General features: G+C 40.5%; 1 protein-coding gene across 2 annotated transcripts in view; it reads right to left on the bottom strand.

The window, feature by feature from the left end:
• LOC126918522 (semaphorin-1A-like) overlaps positions 1-25,991 on the bottom strand; it is a 373,869-nt gene extending 347,878 nt beyond the window's left edge. For both annotated transcript variants that reach the window (XM_050726525.1, XM_050726526.1), the window contains exon 1: positions 25,574-25,991. The gene's annotated coding sequence lies outside the window, so the exon portion shown is untranslated. The remainder of the gene's footprint in view (positions 1-25,573) is intronic.
• Between the last annotated feature and the right edge of the window lie 1,957 nt (positions 25,992-27,948).

Below are 27,948 nucleotides of genomic sequence, written 5' to 3'. Positions count from 1 at the left end.
GTCTTCCTGCCCCAGGTGACCTCTCGTGGAAACGACCAGGTGAAATGGTCCAAATCACAGCGAATATTCAGATCCCAACCCTCTTACCGTCGTCCTTGTGCAAATTACTCTCGTTACGAATGCCTGTGATCGAGACTGCCAAACTATGTAAAAGAGTGTAACCAAAACCGCGATTCCCCTTGCAAATTTCTTCGCAACTGTCGTTGCATAGAGAGAATACGTCGTCTCGCGTCGTCCAACGTCGCAACTCCACTTCGTCGGATCGCAGGAAACGTGGAAATTTAATGCCTCCTTGAATCACTGCGTTGTCTACGCTCGTTCAAATACCTATGCCGGTTGTTATGTTCGATATCAGCCCTTAGGGAACAGCCCGTCTGAATCTCAATTGCTTATAAATAATTAATCGCCCGGCATTCACCGACGTTCCAACGTGTATCATTCTTACGAGTGAAATAGTCTGCTTCTGACAGCATAGTAGATACCGAGAATCGGTAGCCCAAACCACCATTAGTAGTCCGTTCGGATCCCTTTCCAAGACAATGTTTTCAAAACTTTATCGTTCGAATAACTTACATCCTTCTAGGTTTCAAGCGAATACCTCGAACAACTTGTCGCTTATTTTTAAACGAAACGTTCCAACGTTACCTAAGCACGTTTAAGCAACGTTACCAAATTACCTAAACAGAGTAAATATATTATACGCGCGAGACGTTAAAAACGGCGATCGGATATGGGCTTTGATGAAAGAGAATATTAAGAGAAGCGTAAAAAAAAAACAATAATTAATCTTCGGATTAAAAAATGTCCAACGTGTATGTCCAGAGAACAGCATCGAACTACTTTACGGTGTTAACCGGTGATGCTCGCAAGGATAACAGCCAGCAATAAGGTAATTCACGTCTTTATTAAAGCTCAACGAGTATAATAACGAACTGGCCGATTTTTCTAATTTTCAAGACAAAGTGCGAAACGTGTGTAGAAGTTAACACAGCTACTTAGTTCGCTCTATAATTTTATACCCTCTGCTATAACAGCTTTTTACGAGTATAGGTCTCGCAGGTCGTCCAAAGATAACCGTTACCGTGGCTGCTCGACTATAACTTTAGCACCTGCAAACGACATTTTCGACCATTTCATCGCCAGTCAGAATCGTTACGCTATTCAAATACTTGTGACGCGTTCACAGGCTGTTTTGCAACCGCTTCTCGTTTTTCTATTCCGAGACGCGAGTTGTCGCGTCGCAATTCGAACCTTAAAAGATCGCATTGCGACAGAACCAGCAATAGATTCTTTTTATTCCATTTGTATCAGCGATATACGACGAAGTTCTTTTTTCGCTCGTATCGACAATCCTGCTGCGGCTCACGAGTGTCATATCATCCACGAAAACACCACGTAACATAATGCGTGGATGAAATAAATCGCGTAAATTCGTACCGCGACACGAACATAGATCTTCATCGAGTTGATTCAACCGATTTCTTTGCTTCCCGTGTTTCTCCGAGACAACCAGAGTCACATGTTTAATTATGGAAATCATATCTGATCCATACGAGAAACTCGCACTGCCTCAAAGTGTCCAAATTTACATTGGAAAATACGTTGAACCTGATTTCGAAATGCAAATATTTGATCGATTCGTTCGGCAAATATTCGCGCGGTGTAACTTTAATGTAAGATGTTGTAAAAATACCATGATAATAAGAATTCCAATCTTCCGCTACACCAAAATCCTCGATAGCTATTCGCGGCAATTTCAACTTCTCTTAGGTAATCATCGCCCGTATGAGATCGCCGCTGCAGTGTCCACTTCGAACCTTCTTTGCCCGATAGGAAAATAGGTACAGAACGATTAAGCTTACTAGATGTTGTCGCGTAAAAACGTAGCATTGAAAACGGTGGCGAGCCGTAATAATAAGCCGTAATAACAAGCAACGAGAATCGAGCGTGTAATCAGCTCGCAGTCGCGTATAGTTAACCGTATATGGCAAGAGGTCCACTCTCGTCGACTACCGGTAATTTCCTTGGGGAAGAATTCCAATGCTGTATACAAAAGTGAACATTCGGCCGTACGATTACGTTTGCGTTCTCGCGGATAATTCTCACCATTAATACACGGTGGGCGTTAACGGTAGGAGACGAAAACCGCGCGAGTCGAGACGGACGCGCGTGCACCAAGCGTCAACGCAGGAGAAAAACGATAGAAGAAAAACGACGTGAAAAGGAGGTAGATCGAGGAACGTTGTCTCGCCGTGCTTTAGCGTCCAGTTTCTCGAATGTACCGTAGCGAACACGACCGCGTTAGTGCGCTTCACGTAATTTCCGTTAGTTAACCAATTCACCCACGTACAGGTATTCTTCGTCGACGCGAGGTCTTCCGCGGCATGATATTTCTCGAGTCTGGAGGATAAGTATCATCGAAAAGTTATAGCGCGCAGCGACAAACTTCCGCCGCTTCCCTGCCAAAGAAAAAAAAAGGAGAAAAAGAAAAAAATACCTGAGAAGGGGTAACTTTTCGGAAATCGGTATTCGCAAGTTTTTTTCCTGTCGAGGAAAGATAACGGCGAGTTATACGCGATCGTCTATCCGCGGAAGGAAAACCGCAAGAAGAATTTCAAAGGCTTACTTTTGTTGGAAAGCCGCTCTACCAGTTACGGTATCGAGAAAAATTATTACCATCTAGGTATATTCATTTACCGTTGTTCGAATTGGAAGTGACGTTAGATAAGAGGAAGGCAGAAAGGCGGCAGCGTGTGGTTTTAAAATTCACGATGTCTTTAACAATGAGCGCATTAAGTAGGCGTACTTTAGATGGACGACCGATTAGTTGGGATTTAAAACACGTTTGTAACTTTGCAACGCATCGATCCTCGATGCAGCCGTCGCGAGCTGTAATTTGCTAAAACAATGCAAAGTGGATCATCTCGTAACATCGTCGTACAATGTGTCCTAATGTGAGAACCGCGTCCAGAGTAGGACGTACACAAGGACGTAATCGTATTCCACGAGTCGATGCCCCGTCGATTCCTCGGAAGCAACGCGACAGGATCGTTCGTTCGCCCCTTCGATGGAACGATAACGCGATAAAACCAAGGAAGGAACACGTCTACGGAACAAGTTCAATTTCTACGTTCCTACGAACCTTTCTGCCACTGTTCTATTCAACCCGTACGTTTTCTTTCGCTACGAAAGAAACCTATCGAAATCGCAGAGTTTTCCTTCTTTCGTTTTTCCCTTGGCCTCTTCCTCCGAATTCCTAACCCCCTTGCTTTTGTCCGTTTTATCTCGCGCACACGCGTCCACTCTCTCTCTCTCTCTCTCTCTCTCTCTCTCTCTCTCGCTCTCTCGTTTACCTCGCGTCACGCTACAAAATTCATTTTATCGCGACAGCGACGACGAATCGATATTTCTCGTTCCTCAGCACGAGCTCGCAATCCGATAAACGAATGACGAGAAGATTGCAACCGGCGTGCGATGCAATAAATGGATATAGGTAGATGTGGTAAACTATAGATATGTGATTCGTACGTAGGTACAAGCGTACGCGGTGCACACACCGTGACCAATGTGTGTAATACGCCAGGTGTCCGTGCCACGGAGGTGCTCCCTGCACCCTGCTCTCTCAGCTACGCACATAGGCGCCGGACACCGTGTCTTAACGCGTTCGCTCGCCATCCAATTTTCGTTACCTATACATAGATAAGTGTAGCGATCTACGTATAATATTTGTGCATCGAACAACTTCCTTACATACTGCGCGCGCGCTATTTTCCACGCTTTCCTTTTTTCGAATTTCCATTTCTAATCGTAGCTATATATCGGTCCCGCGGTGATAAAAAGAGATCAAAGTTTTCTAACGGAGCGTCAAGTACCGTTAAACACACGCGCATCTATCATACTGGCAAATGCGCTGTCCAAACGTGTCAGCCGCATTCCTTGCATATCGATGAACCCATCTAACCAGCCTCGACCCATGACCTACTCCGCGATAAGGAAAATTCAATCCCGCCGATCTCTCGGAACAAATGCATCATAACTTCCCAGTGCTGCAATTTCCGTCGGGGTAGCTTATCCTGCCGACGCGACGCGACGCCATACACTGGCGTCTTCCATGCTCGATCGGGAAGCGCCGCCTATGACCGTGTGTATACTATACATCGGCGTAGGTGGGAACCGGCTGGTTCAAAGTACCTCACACGCCTGTGGACGATTGTCATCGATCGCCGGTGCACAGTTTCCACAAGCGGAAGCACGCTCGAAGACGGTGCAGGAGACAGAGCAACGACAGAACCAGTACCGGTACTCGCACTGGTACTCGCACTGTCGCTATATATGTGTAAAGCTGTGGTAGTGATGGTACATGTCCCCTTCCCCGTCGGCCGTCATCGTCGTCAGACGCCGTAGCTGCGGGGCAATCGAATTTTCATCGCCGTGAAGGCAAGCCCTGAATATTCATACGGTCGAATCCCTAGTACCTTGCACACGTCCCGCGGTGGTTGGTGCCCCCGTGTGTTAACGTATAGATACATAGCCGCTGGGTAATCGTGGATTCCCACCCCTTGGTCCTCGCCCTCCTCCTTCTCCTGACCGTCAGCTGAATTTAAACTGATGTGGCAGGGAGGGCGCGTGATCGCCCTGGGGTGCTTAAGCAAATCGAAGGTTCGGGGGAGCGCGAGCGTGCCGAACCAGCCATATTCTTCTTCCTTGGATGGGATACCGGGTCGAACCACTGTTCCACCTACTATTTATGCTTCCGCATCCACGGCACGCGAATCGATGCGCGCACACGTGCTACATCGCCTCTGATAAACGCGCTGTGATTATCGAGTTAGTCAATTATCAGCGAATTCGCAATCAATCGTTGCGTTAATCAGTTGGTTCTTCGTTGGACGAAACCTGGCTAACGGTTCCTCTGCCGGTACAGAGTTGCTTTGACTATTGCCGGCTGGTTACGATCAACCGATCCAACTTTGCACAAAGGCACGTGTTCGGAATTGTTAACGAGCACACATGGTATAACCATGTGATAACGAGGGCAACCCCTACGAGCACGGGAATCGCGTTCAAAGAATAGAAGAAAATCTTACACGTAGAACAGAATTTTCTGCCTCTGGTTTTATCATCTCCAACGATATTTTAGAAGCGCGCGCGTATTTGTTTCCTTGCGATTCCATCTGCCCGTTTATCCGATGCCGAGTATCTAACGCGATGCGTCGAGCTTTAATGAAAACTCGGCTGACGGAAAATGTAATCGCTATGTAATTCTAAATTCTAAATGAAAAGGAACGCGAGCCCTCGATACACCTCGCGATACGTGCGTCACATATATTCAAATTTTTCTTATACAATACATATCCTTCTTATATCGCTGCGCAAATAAATCGTCGTATAACTTGCCTTGTATAATTTATACGATTATTTTAGTTCGCCAAAGCTAACTCTGCGTGTATCCATATTCATAACGTTCCGCTAACGATAAGAGTGGTTTTCTGCTTCTTAGTTTACGGAGGTGCATTACGATATACGTGATCTGTTTGTGCGGTAGAACCAAGAAACGAAAGGGCACCTTATCGGTCGTGGGGCGTCACGTATGTAGATACATACACTTTAACCCCGTTGGTCGACGTTATGATTACAAGGTTTGCCAAATTTCTACAACTAAACGACTCTGTATCGGCTAAGAACTAGAAATTCCGTGTACGAACCTAGTTTGAAGCAATAACAACTTAGGTCCACGGAACGCTTCAAAATAAGAGCCTTTCCGATAGTTTGATCGAACGCGAGAAAATTCTGCTGCCTTTACGTTACCCGCTAGAATCTATTCTTGCGACTAACAGGTTCTTGCAAGTGGGTAACTCTTGTATTTTTAACGTACTGTATGTATACTCGAATGTTTCGATGTGTCGCTCCTTAAAAAGTCGTAAACGCGCGTTTATCGTTACAAACATTACCTGTAATAGCCTCTACAAATATTTATTCACCACACGCAAGTCGAAGATGGTATAAATCGATACTCTCGAGTTGGAATAGTTTCCCCATGCAATACGTTCGTTGATTATAATCGTATTATCCAGATAATGTTCCATCCCCGCGTCCTTATGCCCGGTATATAAGCTATATACGGTACAGATGCTGGCTTGGCCGCAACAACTTGCGGAATCGCCGAGAATGAAATTCTTGTCAACCTAGTTTCGACGAGACTCGTGCGGCCAGCTCTACCAGCGTTTCGTTCAAACGCACGTTTGCAATCGAATAAGAGAGAACGGCGCGCTGTACAAAGCGAAAGGTAGAAAGAGAAGACACAGGAGCGTGCAGAAATCAGCCGCTTTTCAGTCCAAAGCACTCGACGCTCCTTGCAGCCGGGTTGCAGCATGATCTGACCCGTGTGCAGCCGTTAAACCGAGGGGAAAAAGAGAAAAGATTGAAAAAAGAGGAAGCAGCGGCCAAAGGGTGGCCAAAGAGGAGAAAGAGATAGAGAGAAATGTCCAGGGAAAACCAGTCGTTGGAGCAACACGACACGCGAACAGAGAGGGATACAACTGGCAGCTGGCGTACGTTCATGTTAGCCTATCTTCTACCTCAATGACTGGGGAAAGCGAGAAGGAAGAAAGAGGAAAGAGGAAAGCTGTGGAAGGGACAGGAAGAAACAAAAGCGAAAGGGAAACAACAAGAATGAAGAAGGGGCAGAGAAGAAAATGGGGGGTAAAGAGGCTGTCGTAAAGACAGATCGAGAAACAGGGGAAAAGAAAATGTAAGAGAGCCGGCGCGCCATGGCACGGCACGCCGGCGCGGCGCTGTGGAATCGCTGTGAGAATCGAGGGCTCCCGGCCGTCGTTTCTTCTTCGAGATACTCGTTCAAAGTACACACTTCGCAAACGCGGGGCCTACATCCATTCATGATTTTTTCAAAGAAATCCTCTATCCTTTCATATCTTTCCCTTTCCTTTTCTAAACGGCCAGCCAGTGTGGACCACGGGCTGAAATTATTTAACAACAGCTTCTGACCGCTAGCAATGTGCTTATTTTTTCCGCCCTCTCTTCTTTCTCTCTTAACCTTTGAATATTCCACGCTCGTGCTAGATCGAAACGAATTAAACGCGAGCTCGTAAAGAGAACGACGATGCTGTTGCCACGATTCTCGCCAAGCTACTCGCATCGAATAATAAACCGTGTTTCTTCTACGTCGCGAGGTTTAAGGGTACGTTGAAAGTTTATCGAACTTTCTGGTTCGCAGGCTGGTTCGCCAGAGTCTTCTCCCGGTAAACTGTAACGATATTTGCCGAAGCGGAATTTAAGGAAGTGGACGGTGTTATATATGTGTGTCATCGATCATAAAACGGTTGGATATTTTTCTCGGTCAGAGATTGATGGCCCGTCGTGTTTGTCGCGGTCTTATTTTATTTTAATTTGACACCTCGGTGGACTTGGTCCGTTTTGATTGCGAACCGTCCACGTATATATTTCACAGTGGCAAGTTTACGTTCAACGATAAATCGATGGTAACGAGTGCAGCTTTCCCGAGCTGCGGCTGTTTCGGCCTTCTCGATGAGTTCCGTAATTTTTAACCCACTGGCGGAACAGTTTGTTCGATCGTCGTAGTCTGAAACTGTTTTAAAACTTTGCTTTAGGATGCTCGTCTCGATTTAAAATGGATTTGTCGTGAACAGAATCGATCGCGCGACGATTAAACCATCCGCCCACCCGTTCTTTTCCCATGCAACACGAATGGAATTCTGAGAAACGAGCCAAAAAGGCGTGTCCAAAATTATTATAATCGAGTAACCGAAACAGAAACAAGCGAACAAGACGATAACGAAATAATCGATGTACGTAGCTTTGAAAACGACAGAAGCGCAGTCACAAACGTTTCATCCGGCGGGATTTCGAGAAAACTGCTGCAAAGTAAATGATTATCGGTCGGCCGGTTTATCATTCTCTCCATTCACTATTCTTCAGATTACTAAACTAATACTAGAGAAGTGGAACTAACTAAAAAATTCATTCGATTCCGATAATTCGATAAACTTCATTTCAGCAAACAAATAGGATTCTATCGGCAGCGAAAATGTTCGTCTCTTGAATCGTATTTACCGCCAACTTCACCACTATCAATCACCCAGATGTATCTGACAGGTACCTACATGTACATATTTAATGTTGCAAATTTAACAGTTAGCTCGACGTGTTTCTTCGTTAACAACCGAGAAAACATTCTTCTTAGGGAAGCTAGGAAAAGGAAGGTCGATTATTCGATCTTCGAATGATTTAACACGAACAGCCGACATTCCTGGCGAAGCGCGAAGACTATCTTTCTCCGTACCGTCAACCGCGGTAAAAGACCGGAAACAACCGAGCTACAGCCGTAAGTAAGTACGTCTAACGGTATACCATCGTCCTTCTACTCTTCTCCTCTTAACCGCGAGTTCGTGCTTGCAGTTTTCTGCCCTCTGTTCCTCGAGCTTGGTTGCTTAACTCCTGCGACTGTCGTCTAATCATTCTATCGGAGATCGTAGACCGTTGTCGTAATCGGACTCCAACTCTCAAGGCGAACCTCCATAATTTCACAGATATTCCTTATGTTCCTGTATTTTTACATCTCCGTCGGTGCCGTCTACACAGCTGTTCCTTTCTAATTTCAAACGATATACATACATATGTATGCAATTGAATTGGCTCGTTTGAAATTGCCATATGGAGAGAAGAACTTTCGGATAAACGTGATATTCGATATTTTGTAAATTGAAGAAATATGTAAAAACTACACGAATCGCTAAAGACGAGACTTGGAAATGTCAAATGTCGAAAAAGATTAGTATAGGGGATATCGAAGAGAAAAATAATTATAAAGATTACAGAGAGATACGCAAGACATTAAGAAAGAATAAGAAACGCCTCTACGGTTTGTATATTTTGTTCCATGCGAGAGGAAAGTAATATAAGAAAGTAACATATCGAACCTAATTACGTATTTATTTGATCATTTTCTTGTTTGATCGCGATCATTTAATTGAATTATCGTTACAAACTTTCCCATTCGCTGCGCTTATATATCGTAATTTATAATAATTTGCACGATCGAGATGTTCGTGGCATTCTAATCAACAGGATACGATAAACAAAAAGAGCATGGCAGCCAATGTCAATCGATTTATCGTTATTACAAACAGGATTGCCAACACTTTTCTAGATTGAACGACGCGTGTACGCGAACTCGTGAAGAATACATACGCTACGTTTGTAGTAGTATTTCAATATTTCGGGAAAACATTTTCACGAAAACCTCGAAATCAAACAAGCTGTGCTGTAACAATATAACTTTATTACGGCACTTGTTGAAACAATATCAAAATGTGTTGTAAAAAAATATGCAGAAATTAAAATCTTTTATGTATAAACGAGCAGAACAAAACAGTGAGAGAGGAGAGAGAGAGAGAGTGAGAGGAGAGAAAGAGAGAGAGAGAGAAATACAGACAGACAAAGTTTCTGTGAGTATGCATGTATATATATATATATATATATATATATATATATAAATGTATAAAAAAAAAATTGAAGGAAACTTGAAAACGAGAAACGAAACATAAAAATTTTAATTCAACACAGAACAAATTCGCGAATATATCTACAAAATTTGCCAAATTTCGACAGAGAATTTAACTGAAATTTCTTATCAAATAATGCGGGTAGGTAACAGAAATTATTCGAATACGAACTTGTAAAAGATCAAGTGCATCTATAAACACCTCTTTTAATCCGAAAAATGATTCGGTGGATTTTCATAAAAATGAACTACCCGCAATCACAAAACACACATGAGTTTCATAAAATTGCCGGTCGTTTCTGAAAAAGACAACAGAAGGTTCTGGTGATTCGGTCGTTTGCAGTTTAATTTTAAACGGCGAAGGTAAACACGAAACAGACGCGGTGACGGTGCGTGCGAGGATAAAACTAGCAACGCGTGGACCTGGCGCGCCGCGCTACTCCTAGCTGACACAAGGGTAAAGTTAAACAAGAAAACGAATCAAACTAACTGCACGACCTCAAATTCCGTCAAACGTCGCCAACGTCGGAAATTTCCGTAACGAGCTTAGGGTTGCACGATAGAAGCCGGTGCACCATATCCACCTCCGTAAACCTGCCTGCAGCGTAAACGCGTTAGAGTAGGTGTCTAGGTAATAACTTCAACGTAGTAGTCTTCTGCGTTCGCAGAAACTTTCTCGAGTTCGCGCTAGACTTCCGTACACCGATGGATGTACAATCTCTCCCCGTGAACAGGCTTCGCTACCGACAATCAGTTACGAACTGTACGTATCGAAAATGTCGGTTATCAACGAGAACTAATTATTACCTCGTTGTAATTCACGAATCACGGAAAATTCAAATATCTGGCTTTCTTGCTAGATCTATGATGGATCGTATATGACCCGCAACGGTTTCTCCTGTGACGCCACGGTGGTCATTGGTGACCGTTGACTTTTTACAATTGTAAAAATTGAATGAAAATTGACAGTTAGGGCATTTTGAATATAACCGATAAATAGAAGATACTTCGAAATGAAAAATGCCCCATTGAACAATTAAACATTTTTATTAGAATATTAATTAGAAACAAATGAGAACAAATCTATCAAACAATTGCATCTAACTGTGCACTGTGTTAAAACACTTTAAACATAAATGTGGCTCATCAATACAATCTGGACAATAGGTGGTCCGATTCTTAGCAATTTTTGATCCTAACTGTTTAACATTTTCTTTATAGTACTCTTGCAAAACTTTCATGTCAAGTACGCTTGCCTTTCTTTCTTCTGCATTTCGTGTCGCAATCTTTGTCGAATAAGTATATTTAACGGCTCTGGTGAATGGCACTGTGTAAGGTGCATTGCGAGTGCCATTCTAAAATCTGATACTTTGATTTTTATTTTTGTTGCTTGTTTATAGAGTATCATCGCGTTTGAAATTGATCTATATAACAATATATAATTTTATTTACTACTTGAGGGTTCTTCTATGTGGGTAGAATATGATACCATTTGATCTGATAAATCTACAGCACATTTTCCTCTGTTGCAATCTACCACTACCATTGGTTTATCACAAACATAATTTTCTTTGCGGACCTCTATCATTTCAGCCTAATATCTTCTACGCGTTTAAACAATATATTCTACACGTTTTGCTTACAACGAAATAACGAATGCGAATAGTTTGTTGAAATAAACGAAACCTCGTTATAATACGTCGCTATCAACTGTTACCAAAGCGCGACGGTGGTCACCCGTGACCACCAATAAGATAAACGGTCCATTGGGGAAGAATGTCGTCTTACATCATCAATTTATTATTATTTTCCCATTATATGCTTTGAATAATAAAAATACTCCCGTAGCGTCCTGAGCGAAACATGTGATTTCGACGTAACAGTCAAAGTGTTAACTCGAAATTGTCTTATCGTCTAAATTTGATATCTTACGAAAAACAGGATCGAATAAAAAATAAAATTTAGGTATAATCGCGTAAAATGTGATAGATGATAAAAAAAAGTCATCCAAAAATGATAGTCGATTTCAGTTGAATATTTTCCGTTGAAAAAACATCAATTACGCGTAAATATTTGTCAGTTAATCTAGTTCCAGCGTTGCGAAACTTTTAAAAATATTAACATCCAACAAACAATCTACAATTCCTCTATGATTAATTTGATACCGTTAATGCCAAGCATTTCCCATGTTATTTATGTTTAAAAAAATAGTACGCCTTTGCGCGTGATCTTTTAATTCTTTCTCAATCTCAGAAATCTCCGAAATCATCGAAGGTACGAATTATGATCATGAATTTTCTTCTCGAGTTCCTTGGGCTCCCGATACCTTCTCTGCGAGTTTCGTCGAATCAGCCTTGAGCACCATTCATATTTTTTTCTTCCTACCTCTGTCTTCGAGGTCGACTCGATGGGAAACGAAAGACCCTGCGATACCACCTGAATGGATAATGACACGCGCACATTGGCGAAAAGAAAAAACAATTTCAAAGAATACCGGGCTGCGACTCATCAAGTGTTAAATCCCAGATTTCAGGTCGATGTAGCTTGCGTCTAACCATTCAACTTTATATAGATCTTGTAACTTCTGCTACAAGCAGCGGAATAATTCGATAAATTTTTTCGACGTAAAACCATTGCCTTGTTATGCGAGGACGAGCTGCACGGCACTACGAACAATTACGAGATACCCTGTGTATTTTCTTGAGAGCGCTGTTGCTACGCTTTGCTTCTTAGATATATGTATACCTAGCCTGGAGAAGGTGGCACGTGTTAACACAGGCATTTGCTCGCAACCATGAATGAATAACGAGAGACACACCGTTCAAGATAACGTTTTGGCATCTTGCGTAATAATGCCGGAATAAGGTCGTCCAGGGAAACTCAATAAACGACACGTTGCGTTCACGATAAACAGTAAAGAGCTTCGTTGTTGCAACGATAATGCTCGTAGTTGCTGTGCTCTTTGGAAACAAGTCGAACGATTCGTTGTCGTTCTTGAAACGATCCAACGAAATAATTAAAAGGATTGATTATTGCAGCAGGTCGTTCGGTGGAAAATATCACCCAATAAGATACTTTTTATCGACATAGTAGCTACTTTCGTTCCTCTCGTAATTTAAATATGCACAGTCAATTACTTTACGAATTACCCAAGGTATGAGAAGTTCTTTTTATTGAAGTAGCTTAGTTCGGGAAAAAAAACCTGTTAGTCGAATTAAATTTCCTTTGGAATCAATTTAGACTGGATATTATATCGTTGATGTACGTTTATTACATGGACTTCCATATGGGTTCACTTCACCAAGTTGAGCATACATACTACTATACTGCTACTTATAGTTGACGTTTTTTCTCGTAATCTACGACGATATTAATAATAATAATTCAGAAGGTAATACAAAGAATACCGAGCAACGGTCAGGAGGAAATCAATTATCTTGGAATTAGTATGACGAAGCTAGGAGATGGAAAAACGTCTGTAACTGCGTCGATATGATGGATTGCTGAAATTACTAAAAGCTCGAAAAATATGAGAAGTCTCTTTTGATAAAAAGATCGAAGCGACGTTTAATCGTGTCCTGAAGAAAAATTCCTGTTGTTTGGATATTTCGTACGTATACTGTATTCGAGCGAGATGAACATTATAACAGTATACATATCTGGTAATTATTTATTAACGATTTAGAGAAAGTACGTGTCGAAATGGTCATTAACGATTTAGGCAACGATACAAACGACAATTCAGCTGGAATTTCATAACGTTCTTACAATTAGTGTCACACAACATGATAAGAAAACACCTTGGACAACAGCGGCTGCAATTTATACGCTCAAATAAACACGCTTAGTGCTTTAATACAGAGACACCGCAAGCATTTTACGTGAATTATTTCCAACATAAACATCCTGCGTTTAATCATTCCTTTGACTCAGCGCGATATTATTTGTCGTTAATGTGCCTTCGCATAAAGTGGAATACCTTCTCGTTCAAAAACGATGTTATCTATGCGAGTAATTAATAAAAATATAATAACGACAATTGTACGGAACGCACACAGACGACAAATACCTACAGAATTGAACTAAAAACGAACATGAATTTACGAGAAAATAATGAAATAAATTTCGATAAATAACACATTACATACCGAGAACTAAGACATTTGATAAAAGTATGTATATTAGCTATTTTGCTATCGATTTAAATTGTAAATGAAAAAGATTTCTTCCGATTAAACATTTATAATATCGCAAAGTAACTTCGTAAGTCGACTCGATACGTGGATACGATTTAAAAAGACGTTAATTGAAAAATGAAATCAGTCATGACAGCTCAGTAGCTGAAACGTCAGCTATTTCCGTAAGCTATTTCATCGCGTTTGCAAATTCCATTTTTACCTAACAATGGATTTCCTCTTCTAAAGTTAAACGCTACTTGAGCAAGCATCAAGAAAAATACAGGAGTGTCGGCGTGTGTATATATGCACACATTGCATATCCACGCCATGGATCAATACGTATCTTACGTCGTAGCTGAACAACGTGTCCGATCTGAACATCCATACTTGAGCTCGAGACGTACAAAGTGATTGTACTTGGTACTTGCTAACATATATCGTAAAACAAAGGGTATAGATACTCGTTAACCTATGTGTTTGCCTGGCGACATAAATATACGCAAAAAAAATGAGCGTTTGCTTAACTTGTACTGAGAAAGATGAAATTGATTATATATTCCAACATACAAATAGAATATCCGTGATAAAAAAGAGAATACAAATACAAACTTCTCCTCTCATAATTTTACTCGGACGATTCACTCGGCTCAAGCAGATTCGATTTTGTAAACGAAGTAGCGAGCGCGATTAAATAAAACATTCGTAATAACTGGAATTGAATTTGAAAATAAATCTATTTCAACTATTATAAAACATTTCTATTTTTGTCCGACAGAAAATAACAAGCGAGAAATAAAATTCTGATCACGTGTTTCGTTTAACGAATAATTCCTCTATTCGAAAGTATCGTAGAAACTCGATTGGAATTCCAACACGCTTCTCCCCTACCTTCTCTAACTGCAATCTAATGAAACGAAATCATCTAACTCAAACGAATATCGCGCCATTGTTCCAGCGACTCTACCGACTCGTAGGGCGAACGTAAATACTCGTTCGCAAGGAATTCATCCTAAAATTGCACTACGAAATGTACGAGCATACCCGCATTTTCGACTTTCTCCGTACGCGGCGACAAAAATTTCTCATGGTAAGTTTGAAAGAGATCTGAAAAATTTCATAATACCACCAGAGTCTCTCGAAGATTAAACGGAACGTATGGATACACGATAAAATGCCCGCAGCCAGTGTTGTACTACTACGCGAGCGACGAGGACGAGATGGTGGAAAGCATCAACCAACTCTCCGCGTCGTGTCCGTCCTGGCTATAGTAAACTTCAAGGCTAACCGTTCGCCTGCGTACAGTCCCCGATATAAATTACCAACGAGTCCAGCCATAAGCGCAGCGGCCCTATCATGAAAATGTTCCACGCGCGCGTTTTGCCTGAAAGCCGTACAAACGCGATATCTACACACATGGGAACGCGGTGATACTACTCGCGAGCCAGTGGAAGGATCTTGTTCGCGATATTACATCTTGTAAGGTGTAAAGAAGATTAAAACGTCAAGATAGCGATAGATACCGGAGGGCACCGTGTTACAAATCCTACGTCGCGCCAACTGATTGCAAGCACTCGCTTGATGCACTAAGGTTGGCAGGTTAACGCTTCGAATTATGAAATTAGCTTAATGCATCTGAAATTTGTTGAACGTTACAGGGGATGGTTGTGTAAACTCGTGTTCAATTTGAGTTATACCCGTGGTATATGTGCAGAAGCGGGTTTACAGTGTGCGAGTAAAGTTGAGGGATGAGTTAGCAGTTAAAGGACGGTTCGTGTGTTTCACCGTATCGTCGACGTCAACGGTACAAGATTATATTAATTTACGTCCGCATCGATGTCATAATCGGAACTCCTACGAGACGACGTCAGTTGTGAATAGTGGAAACTCGTCAGTGTAAAATATACATCTTGTTGTAATAAAGCTGCACATACACAACGAAATCGATACTGTGACTTCATTGAAACGTTTAAAAAATCACTGAAAATGATATAATATATATATATATAGGAAATGTACTATGTTTATTTCTCTATAAATGCATAAATATATATGTATAGAAATTAGAAGCATTTCAATAGTCTCCTAAGTAACTAACTTTATATCTTTAACCCAAACGAATGCCGTACGATTCGAACGAAGTATGTAAGATAATGCTGCACTATTCCATTTTATCGTTACACCATTCATTTTCTTTCTAATCATTTTAAAGATACAGCCTATCTCATTTGCATGAGATATGGGATATAAGCTCTTTGTCTTTCTTACATTTTGCTTGGCACTAGAGTAGAAACAAAGATCAAACATTGTTTCAAAGTAATATAGATTTTTGGTGAAGTTGGTCACAACAAGCACATACTGCTAATTCATAACGAAAATTATTAAATAAAATATAAAATTCTCTCAACACTCGCGAACAAGATGAGTTCCGTATGATTTCCACCAATTCTGTGTAACAAGTGCTATATCTCGAACTACACGGTGCTATCACTTGAAGAAATGCAATTTCAAACTACGCAAAGGGACAATAAACATGAAGAAGAAAAGAAGAACAGCGTTCGTTTAAAACGGTAAGAAGCTTTTAAAGTATTAATCGTCTTAACGAATAATTCGATGAACGTGGCAACCATGATACTATGCTACACGATATTATAATAATATTCGACACTAATGTCAATGTTTTGTCTATGTTCTAGTTGTCCATATATCTATTTATATTTCTTTCTTCCTTAAATTACATTACGTCACTCTCAGATAAAAGTTCATTTTCCAATACACACTACTCTGTGTCAACGGTAACCCGGCTTCCGATTGTACGCGGCTGTTTCTACGTTGGAGTTCAGAATGTTCCCATATTCGGCCAAGTTGACGAACGGCAAAGCCGCCTTTTATTTAAAAAAAAAAAAACGTCTAAGAACGCCTGGCAACAACTTTCGAGTCAAGTTGCGAAGAACTGTTGGTAAAACGACATCGACATTAGTGCACACCGTGCAACGATTATTCCATCGCGAAAAGGATGGGACAACTGGAAGAAAGTTTTCGAAACAAGAACTGTATTTTGAAAGGAAGTCCTTTGAAATCGCTGTTCTATCCGTGCACATGGAGAAGATCGTCGCAGTCTACGAAGGCATTTGCTTCTGAAAATATGGCCAAAAGCGTGACAAAAGTAAGAGTGACGCGTGTGCTTGCATAACTATGCCGGGACCGCAAGTTCCATGGAAAATTGTTCGTCCAGAAGCAACGATTCGACGGATTAGCAACTAACCAGGAATTTTCCATGCCGTCGAATACAAAGGAAAGGATTTGTTCAGCCTTGTAGGAACGGTCGATCCCTCTGGCATCACGTGCAACCTATGCGTCTGTCTGTACGTGATAAAAGCTCGTCCTCCCTCTCTGGCAGAGCGCGCGGTGACGCGTTTCGCACCTGTTGGAATGCGAACCAGCGAACGAGAGAAAGAGAGAAAGAGGGAAAGTGAGCACGGAACTAGCGGATGTAGGTGGTTGCAAGGTGGTTGGAGGAAAAGTTGAACGTTCGGCCGGAGGTTCGTGCATAGCCGCGGCTACGTAATACGTGGCCGAAAACTGGTGGGAAACGGATCGAATCCAATCCAATCCAATCCAATCCAATCGTAAAAGATTACGTAAAGGCATATGTTTGCGAAGGTCTGGTCGAGTAAACGCGTGACACTGCTGAAACTAATCCAGTGGCCAATTACGCACGATAAACGTACGTGAAAGTCGATACTTGGAGAAAGATGATTGTTCATCATCGAACGATATCTGTATCGCCTTCTCCGAGAAAGCGTTCAGATTAAGAAGAAGAGGGAAGATCGTGTAACGTAGACGAGTGATCTCGTATCGGCGCCGAGTCTCGCGGAATTAACCCTTTCGCCTCGGCTGCCCAGTCCGCCGAAGTACTGAAACGCGCGCCGGAAATACGCACAGTGTGAGTGGTTGCTGTATATACGTTTTCCTAAGTCCTAAATAACAATAATTCTTGTAAAAACCGTATATGAAATACCGTTTCACTGTCAATGGATTTAATAGATTTTTTAGCATGAAACAGTATACGATCGTTTGGATGTTTGAAATATATTGCGTGAAACGTTTTAATGTTGTTTCAACGATAAGTAACTTTAACAAGTGATTAATCCAATATGTCAATAAAATCAACAGAAAATGTTCTGCCGATAACGAAAAAATATATTATTGTCTACAGATAGCACTTGTATATGTATCATTTGAATGACGGATATATGAGATCGCCTATAAATAATAAATAATGCCGCCTACAAGCGGCATTCGATGCGAAAGGGTTAAACACCGAAATTGTTCGACGATCGCGTTCACGATCGGGACACGCTTGTTTCGCAACATGGTGCAACTACGTCGTCGCGTTGCAAAGTATCGAGTGTAAAGCGTGTCCCGAATCTTGTAAAGGAAACCTTATCCATCCGTTGCGCTACTTTTACCCCCGATATCTCTGCCTTAATTATCCGGCGCGAAAACTCGCTCGTTATACGCCTCGCGCGGTAATCCTAATCTCGACGTCTCGATCGGGACTACGCCCACGAGCGCAGCACATTCGAAAACCGGAATCTTCCGTAAATCAATGCCAGCGAAAACTATACGCGGCAGCCGGTACCTGAGTACGTGTAACGTATGAGGTGTAGATTCCGTATCACCGTGGTCGCGTTATTACGATATAACGCAGCTCAAACCACGCGTGTTACATAATTATGCGAGGCTGCGAGTCGCGAAAACGTTCGCCTGACGTTCAACCATCCGGTCATACGGACGACACGCGCGCTCGACGATTTCTGTTGAAATTATCATTTTACATGTTCCTACACATGTACGTTATGTAATAAGGCGCGAGAAAAGGAGTAGAGGGGAAATATAAAGCTGTTCGGTCCACTCGACGGTAGTAGGACGTGTACGAGGATTTCTCGGGTCGAGTGTACCTGGCCCACGCTGCCCGTTTCTTACTCTCGGTGGGTAATGGTCTCTTCCCACCCCGTTCTTCTACCTTCACGCTCGACCGTTCTGGCAACCGATGACAGAGCTGCTAGTAAGTACCCGTACCCGTAGCCGTACTCGTTCGTTCGTTCTTTCTTCACTTCGCCTGCTTGCTCACCATTAAAGAGGGAGCGAGCGAGACAAACACTCCATAATGGAAATTATAGCCAACGAAAAAGAACGACTCGCAAGCCTCTGCACGTACAATACGTACGAAAATGAATGAAAAACTATCAGATTCTTTTCTTTTCAACAGACCACCTGTGTTCCAATTTTTCTCCTGCGAACAACGTAAAACAGGGTAAACAGTAGGTTCGCATCCAGAATATATACATACAAAGTTATTTCGTAATTAATATGAAATTATAAAATGAAATAAATAGTATGAAATCGATGAAACATTTACAATTTACTTGACAATTTTTCAAGAGACCGATTGGCAAATTGTTCGAAGAATGGACTAGTGGTTCTAGAAAATAACATATAATATTACTATAATATTACGTTCGCGTTTTTCGAAATTTTGAACGTTTTAGAGTTAAACGGCGATAGACACGACGGTATCTATGAAACGACCTAATAAAAACGTTAGCCAAGGTAAATGGTAAGACAGTTTCGTATTGCGGTTGAGTCCACAGAGACTGATTGAAAATATACAGAAAAAGAGGAGAAAATGTGAAACCGCGAGAAATTATTACGGAATACTTGCAGGATGGAGAACGAAGTAAGAGAACGGAAGAATAGGGCTGATATAAAATCTTTTCTTAAAAATATACAACGACGTGTTTCTGTAACGTATAAGATGACATTTTCTACGCACGCTACAACGAATGAAAAGGAAACACAAAATGAAAAAATATCGGAATAATTGAATAATTGATGAATAATTAACAATTAATCAAAGCCGAACCAATTTATTGTTTCTCAAAAACATCGATATTATTCATTACAGGGATCAAAGACAGAAAATTTCGTTCCTCCTAATTTATAGCAGCACAGGTTTTATCGTAGAACTGGACAAAGGAAACAACGAGACGAGTTTGTTTCTTCCGACCGAGCCTTGTACTCTCTACAACCTACAACTTCGTTCATAATGACTGCATAATAATTCTTAAAAACTTTTCACGAAAGCATGACGTGACAAATGGAAAAACATCGCACACTATTATGAATATCATAATAATAAGATACGGAAACAAGTAACGATCGTATAATCGTAGATACAAGCCAGATAGCATAAAGAGAAACAAGAATATTTATTCGAAAATCGATATTATTCCGTGAAGCATACGGCGAGCAGCCAGCTACCGAACACCATAGATATAGTTCCTCATACTTATTCAATGAAGGAAAAAACAGCACGCAAGAAAGTACTTTAGCGCTGTACGGCGTGCAATGAAATTCACTCGGCGATGGATCCTAACGATTTCAACTTCCATCTTATTTCTCCAAACGAGAATACTGAAATCAGAAATTTTCATTCACAATTGCAAATTAGTAAAATACACGCGAATAAAGAAAGAAAGCGAAGTAAAGAGCGAGAAAGACGCGAATGGTAAGCCATGAATGGCGAACGAAATCCAAGCGAGAAACACTGAAAATAAGAAACAAAGGATAACGACATCTCGTTACAAACATCGCTTTTCTACGCTTCGGATTTAAGACATGCAACTTGCGAGAAAGAACCGTAGCCTCGTATTCGGTCCGACACGATGCGATACGACGCGACACAAACAGGCCCAACGTTTCTCGTTACCGTATAAATATCTACTTGGCACGCTTCCGAATATTCCACTTGTCTCTTTACTCTTGCATCGGCATCCATCGAGATAGCAACACGAACAAAGAGAAGGAGAGAAACAGGCAGAGAGAAAAGGAAGAAGGAATGTTTTGTCTAGACAAGAAGAAAATCGAGAACACGAAAAGAATAGAGCGAGGTGGTCGTGGTTGGCGAATGTCCGCTGTGTACTTCCACTTCGACGTTATAATATGTGAACGTAAAACCAGCACTTTCTCTTCCGCGAGCCTGCCTACACGATTCTCAGCTTTAGCACGAATAGTCTACTCGTGTTGTGGTATCAACTGTTCCCGATGACATTAATGACCGGAGAAGAGCAACGTCGTCGTCCACCTTCGAAAGCTGAATAATCGACGACGTCGTCACCACCAAACATCACGGCGCATCGTGTCGTGATGTGCTGTATAATCCTAAGAATTAACCATTTCGACCTGACTTTTTCTTGGTCGATCTTTCATCTTCTTTTTTCTAGAAATTAACGCAACTCTGAGATTTTACGACATTCAAAAGGGTCAAATTTCTTATACGCAATTTGCTATTTATACGGTTAAACTTATTCGTAGATAAATCACCGAGTGTCTCGGATAATTCGGAAAACTGGTAATCGACGACGAGATACCGTTATCTTCGGTATTTTAGCCGGACGAGTTTAATAAATGCAAGCATAAGAAGACTCGACGCGATAAATCATCGCTGTACGACAGGATTTATACGTGTGTACCATAGCAAGAAGGGTGTTCATAAATTGTAAGTAGAAGTCAAAGTTTGCCAATTAGAATAATATGAAAACCGCTCGGTTCGTGGATTTACATGAATCGTCTATTCGCACTACCGGTATCAACTCTCGTTCGTGACAAATCACCAGAATGGAATAATGCCAACTTTGCGCTACGCGATTAAGATTGTCGAGCACGCCGGCATATCCTGAATAATCGCTGGCGTACATTACGCATCGATACGAATGGAAAAAGTTGCGTATAAGAATTCAGCTCGAAGAAAATATCATCTAAATAAACAATCCTCGATTCTCTTGCTTTACATTCGGTTTTAAAAAAACGAGGAAAACGGTCGGTTGAAACGTCGATTAACACTAGAACTACCACACCAGTCAAATCGACCGGTTTTACAGTTTTATTTTAAAATTCTTACTTCGTGTTATATTTTTTTCCCGCAGTGATGTAATGACTTTCGCAACGATAACTAAACGAATAATATAATGAATTTTATTTTGTTTTTTATGTATTCAAACTGAAAATAATTTTGTATCAAGGCTACTTATACCAACATCGGTCAGAATGGCTGGTGCTTGTCGAAGTATAAAAGGGTCCCGCAATCTGTTTATCCAACCTCAATGAACCAGTTTCCTCGTTTTGTACAACTTCCCGCACGTTTTTTAAATTTTTACTGCGTATCATTCGATATGATGATATCAGTTATCAGGAAAATTCCGGATCGATCGCTAGATCGCTAGATGATAACACTAGAAATACCACACCAGTGAAAATAAGTGGTTCTACAATTTTATAAATGTGCCAACCCTCGTTTAGGGATTATGGTCCCAGATGGATTAATAATACCAAAAATGTACTACATAACATGAAATTGCTTCCGTAAGAAAGTAATAGATCAATAAATATAAAAATATTCTATCGTTACGTATTTTTTAAAGACCAGTCATTTTCACTGGTTTTGGTAGAAATAGCTTCGTGTTAACTATCGGTAGTTCTAGTGTTAAGAAAGTCGCGAGCATAGATTATCCTGTTTCGTTGCTACGTACTTGCCATATACTGTGCAAATAAAACAATTCGATCACTGGTTACAAGCTTTACTAACTATAACCTGTTGCTGTGTTCACAAATTTCCTACTTTATAGATATTTATATAGTAAAATGTGAATCGTAAGTTGTAATTGACATAATTCAGGACGAAACGTCCACATTGAAAAATGTTCGAAAAACCAATTGCGGCAAACGAAGTGCAACTCCATATTTCGACTAAAGTACATTTATATACGCGCATTTACATATAAGCAGCGTCTTAGACAATATATCGTTACTTTCTCTTTTCGCTAGGGATCCATCCAAAGCAATGTATATATTTCCATAAATACCTCTTTTTTACAGCTTTCTCTCGTCGAAGAGGTCTGTAAATGTTTGATGAAAGTTCATGGATCACGCAAAAGGTTACTGTACATATTTCTTTAACAAACATGACACACTTTACTCATCCCAATGCACATCTCGTGTTTACATCTACCGACATGTTCTTTCTTACGGTACAAAGTCAAGAAACAGTAAACGTGACCAAATGAAAGAAAAGTTCGTCTCCTAGTAATATCAATATACATACGTAATATTCTATTATCGCTAATAAGCGAAAGAATAAAATATTACCCGTTAAACATTGAAAAATATGCTAATAAATAACCGTAAAACATTCTCTCTTTATTCCAATTATTCATATACAAACACGTATCGTATCTTGTTATTCATTTTGTACAACCAGCATTCCAATTAATTTTACAATATTAATTGTTCGTAATATAAAATAGAACAAAAGACTCCATTACCGTTGTTTATCGAATTACCGTTCATCCAACCTACTTGAAACAACGGATCATATTTCCACAATTGGAAACCTAACAAAAATTTAGTTGGCTATTAATACCATGATATACGCGAGCATTTTTAGATATCCAAAATTACAAACGCTAATTTTCAGTTCCAGTTGCTTTTGTATTAACTGTCCTTTATTTTCATTTAAAATTAAGCTTGCGTAAAAGTAATGTTCAATTTCTGGTAAAGAAAAAAAGAAAGCATATATACCTACTAAAGAAGGAATTTATCAGTTAAATTTCAAATTTCATTTAAATTAAAAATATTCATCGAGCATACTAAATGGACCTTGTTATATCTCGATGAGCAATTCAAGCAAGAAACAAGAAGAGCGTGCCGCCGATCTTCGAATCATTCGAGTTATTACAAAAGAAAATAATTCGCTTATTGTGAACAACAGCCAGCCATCGTTCGAATAATAGGCGTTATAGTAGCGATCGATTTAGATTTGCTACAGACAATTATGGATGTTCCCAGCCACTGGACTGTCATTAAAACACAATGAAAGATATCGAATAAAGATCATGCTTTATTAGAAAGCCCTTACTAACGAAGATAACGAATCATGGCAATGTAGCGTAGCATATAATCATAAAAATCTACAAACGCAGTAATTACTGTACAGTGCGTGGAATATAATTGGTATGCTTCGAACTAAATTTAGATTTGTACAGAAAAGTGAAAAATATGGTCAACGCAACAGTATCCAACGATGCCCTTGCCGTGAATATTAAAATAGAATGCAAAGGTTCAATACACGAGTAATCAATGTGAAAACACTGCCACAAATCTTATCACGAATCTTATTACGCGACGTTTATTTCTATTTAAACGCAACTTATGTTTGTGAACTGCGCACGCCTGTAAATCATAGGTGTCACTTGTAGACACTATCGTTGTGCATACTTTCAACCACCTGGAAACGGTACAAATTTCCTACTGTTGGAAATATTTTTAAAGTGTCATTTTATCGCTACAGTCCCGGTAATCGAATTGTTATAACCATCAAAATATTTCAAACATTTTAATCCGATTTATATGTTATTATACACTGTAAGCGTACTGCTATTAGTATTTTTAACTGCAGACGCTGTAAAACTTTTGATAAAAATGTTCTCGTATCGTCATAACGATCATACATTATATAAAGAAATATAGTCGGCACAATCGACAATTTGGGATATTTCCCTGTAGCCTGATACAGGCCCAACGTGACCACAAGCTTATCGTGTTCGAACACCACGCGTCGTTACGTTCGAATCGTGGGGCCCCTCGGGCGAAAACCTCGAAACCGGTTCTGAGCGTACAGAATGGCTGGGTAGCCGGTCAGCATGTATATATACGACTCGCTACAACTTTCTAAACTTCCGTCGCGTATACCTAGACGCGTACGTTCAAACCGTGCACTTTATTTTTCATTTTTCTTCGTCGACGTGTCATGGTGAAAACGTTCCAAAAGAATTTACCTCGTTAAACGGTTACTCCATCGATGCTACGCGCGCATGTTTAGTGTCTAGCTCCGAAAATACTATACTATCCTGTTACAATAATCCGTAATGGAGTGTGAACGACATGAAACAAATATAAGAATGTATATCAAAATTATGGACACGATGAAACTAAGAATTTCATTGATTCGTTTATTTCGGAGTAATATGCAAATAAACTCGAATATTCGTTCGATTCCAAGCACTCATCTCTATTTGTTTACATTCTTGATCGTATTGGACACAAGTTCTAAGAAACGAGGGTGAGAGAACTGAAACGAAGAATGTTTTTGAACGATGACAACACACTGTTTATGCGAATCTTATCACCCTTCATAAATGAGATGAAAATGTTCGAAAGCGTTCAGATCAAGTATATATGTATCGTGTTTATATGGCTTGATGCGTATCTCCGAAAATGCCTATTCCAATTCTTCCGAAACGATATAGAAAAAGGCTTTTCCTTTGAAAAGGGAATGATAATGGGAGAAGGGAGTGGGGAATCGGTTTTCTAAGGCGTAACGCACGCTAGGACCAACACTTGACACATATCACAACACGACGCGACGTTGGCGTCGTCTCTGCACACGTGTATTTACTATTTATGACAAAGGATACAGCAGTTGTACGAACGAGAATAAACTAACCGTTATTGCACTTCGTGCCAAACGCCATGCGATTCTCGCACGCTACCAGCATTCTTAATTGCACCGGACAACGGTTCGTATTCACGACACTTTCCTCCTACTCTAACTCTGTGACTGCGAGCGTTCGTAAACTTCGAAACAGTGATAGAAGACCCTAAGGCGGAACGAGGGTCTTCTATCACCGGCACTTCGCGTCGACGATCAACGATTCAATGACGCTTTTGAAACAACTAACTCGAGCCTACGAGAATTATGTGGCCGGAAACAAAAGTGCATGTTTTTCAAACTTACCAGAAATATTGTCTGGATCGGTACAAAGTGTATTCTACCAGTATGGGACAACCCTCGGCGCGTAGAAGTAACTCACAAAAAATCCCAATGGGTGTTTAGTGAAAAATCTTCGTGGTAAAACCTACGCGAGATGAAACTATTTCCCTACCATAAACGAACGTTAAACACAGAAAAATAACACTGAAAAAACATCACCGAACTCACTGTCCTTTTTAATAGGACGTCCCACGTAATTATAAATTCCCTGGCGATGCCGTGTGGGCGCGAGTCGCAGCACAAAACGAAAAAAAAAGAAACGAATTTGATCGGCACGTAAAAGCTTCGGTAGCTATCACGAGAGGGTACACGAATAGGACGGAACGAAACAATACGCGCGCTGCTCGAGACGCAACTGCCGCCACTACCGACTCTATTTCCCGCTGTACCCCACTTCTTCTCCCGCGATCCCCACCATCTTTCTCTAGCAGTCAACCATTCTCCCCTCTGCCCTGCTGCTGCTGCTGCTGTTGCTGCTGCTGCTGCTCCTATCCTTTCCGACCATTCTTTGGTCCCTTCTTCGGCCTTCGACGATTCTTCGATACCTATCCTGCACGCAATAGTATGTACTTACGCGACAAAGACCCTACAGACACTTGTCACGAACGTACGAATACAAGCACACGCGCAACCTGAAAATTTTTAAACGTCAAAACAATTAATTTTACACGATAAGCTTTTCGCACGTAATACGTGTAATTCGCTATCTAACGACTATTTGTCTTTATAAAGATAATCGTTTCTAACGTCTATTTACATTCATAAAAACATTTACACGTGCGCAAATAGTAGTACTTATACTAATCTATATGTGCTTTTAACGTTGTAATTATCATGAGCAAATTTTGCTTAAAACCGTTTGTATAGAAAACGATATTTTACTTAATATACGACACGTATAATTTTGATCCTTTTGACCTGGAGACGTTCTCTTTTTCTTGAAATAATACGATACCGAGTTGAACGCCTACTTGCATATATGCAACGCGTAGACGCTTTAATGGACATTACGTACGGCGGCGTGTGATATGGAGTAACTAAGTACAATTGTTCAGCAGACTGCGTGACGCTGCACACCGAGGGCGTGGCAAAGTGTTCGAGTTGCTAATAAAGCAATTTATCGTTATGCAAAGAAAATAACGTTTCATATTCATTAAAATACTTTTACAATCTTTCTAATAACTTCTAAACGTCAAGCAATGGTATAATATAGATCGATCGCGTTGTAGCACGTGTTACGAAAAAAGAAAACTGTAATTCTACTTTATTCGAAACAAACATAAGAAAGTTTCGTTCATAAACATTTCTATTCACGACATAATAAATAATGAGTTTGAAAAAAGAGATCTATAAATAAACTTAATAAAATAAATGATAAAAGTATATATATTTAGCACTCTACTAGCACTCAACTTTATCGATTATCCATTCTTGCGACTCCTACACGTAAAATACACGTTTTATAAGAATTTACTTTTGGAATATTAAATTCAATGTTAGGGCTTAAAAAAAAGTCGTACAAAAAGTCGAATGACCTTCTATATATATTGTAACTTTACGTAGATTGCGTACGAAACGAAACTCGGAGTCGCATAAAATGAATCATTGCCGATGACAGTCGCGAATAGATATTAATTCGCGAGACACGGACGGTAGCAGAAAATTTTGTCTCTTCTTTGGAGTAGCTTTGTAGGCTGGCTGAAGGTATAGCGCAACCATTGGAGCTCAAGCTGACGCCGCGTAACCTGTTCTCATTTTTATCGTCAGCATCAGGTTTCAGCGCAGGTGAGCTGCGAAGGTGCTGAGTCGAGTCCAGCGAACCAGCTCGTGGTTCTCGAGCATTTCCTTCTCCCTCATCATAGAAACGTATTGACCTTCGGGACAAAATGCCGATGATCAATGCAAACGTTGCATCGTATTAGCGTTACTCGAGGATATAGCCAGAATTATGTGACTATCTAATAACTAGCTACGATTTTAATTAATTGCAAGAGCCAGCGTCTTATCCACTGTGAAATTTAAAACCACGCTCGGTGACCGTCTGCTGTTCTTTCGACTCAACGAAACGAACTTGACCGATACTAAAAATGAAACAATTTCCGAACTCGCGTGCTATTATAGCGCACTTTGATGTACTTTTATAAATAGCTATGCGTGTTAGAAAGAAAACAGAATTTGCACTCTTTGATCATTTATATTGCCTTTACCGCGTATCAAAGCGAAAAGTTTGTTCGCGTTCAAGAAACTTGATTTCTACTAGGAGAAATTCTGTATCGTAGTTTGATAAAAATGAATATGCGACTGGGTCGTAAATTATTAATAGATAGAACATGATGATG

This window comes from Bombus affinis, chromosome 7 (genome assembly GCF_024516045.1).
Source record: "Bombus affinis isolate iyBomAffi1 chromosome 7, iyBomAffi1.2, whole genome shotgun sequence".
Lineage (NCBI taxonomy): Eukaryota > Metazoa > Arthropoda > Insecta > Hymenoptera > Apidae > Bombus > Bombus affinis.
The sequence above is the reverse complement of the archived record's forward strand: the minus strand, read 5'-3'. Positions and strand labels throughout refer to the sequence as shown.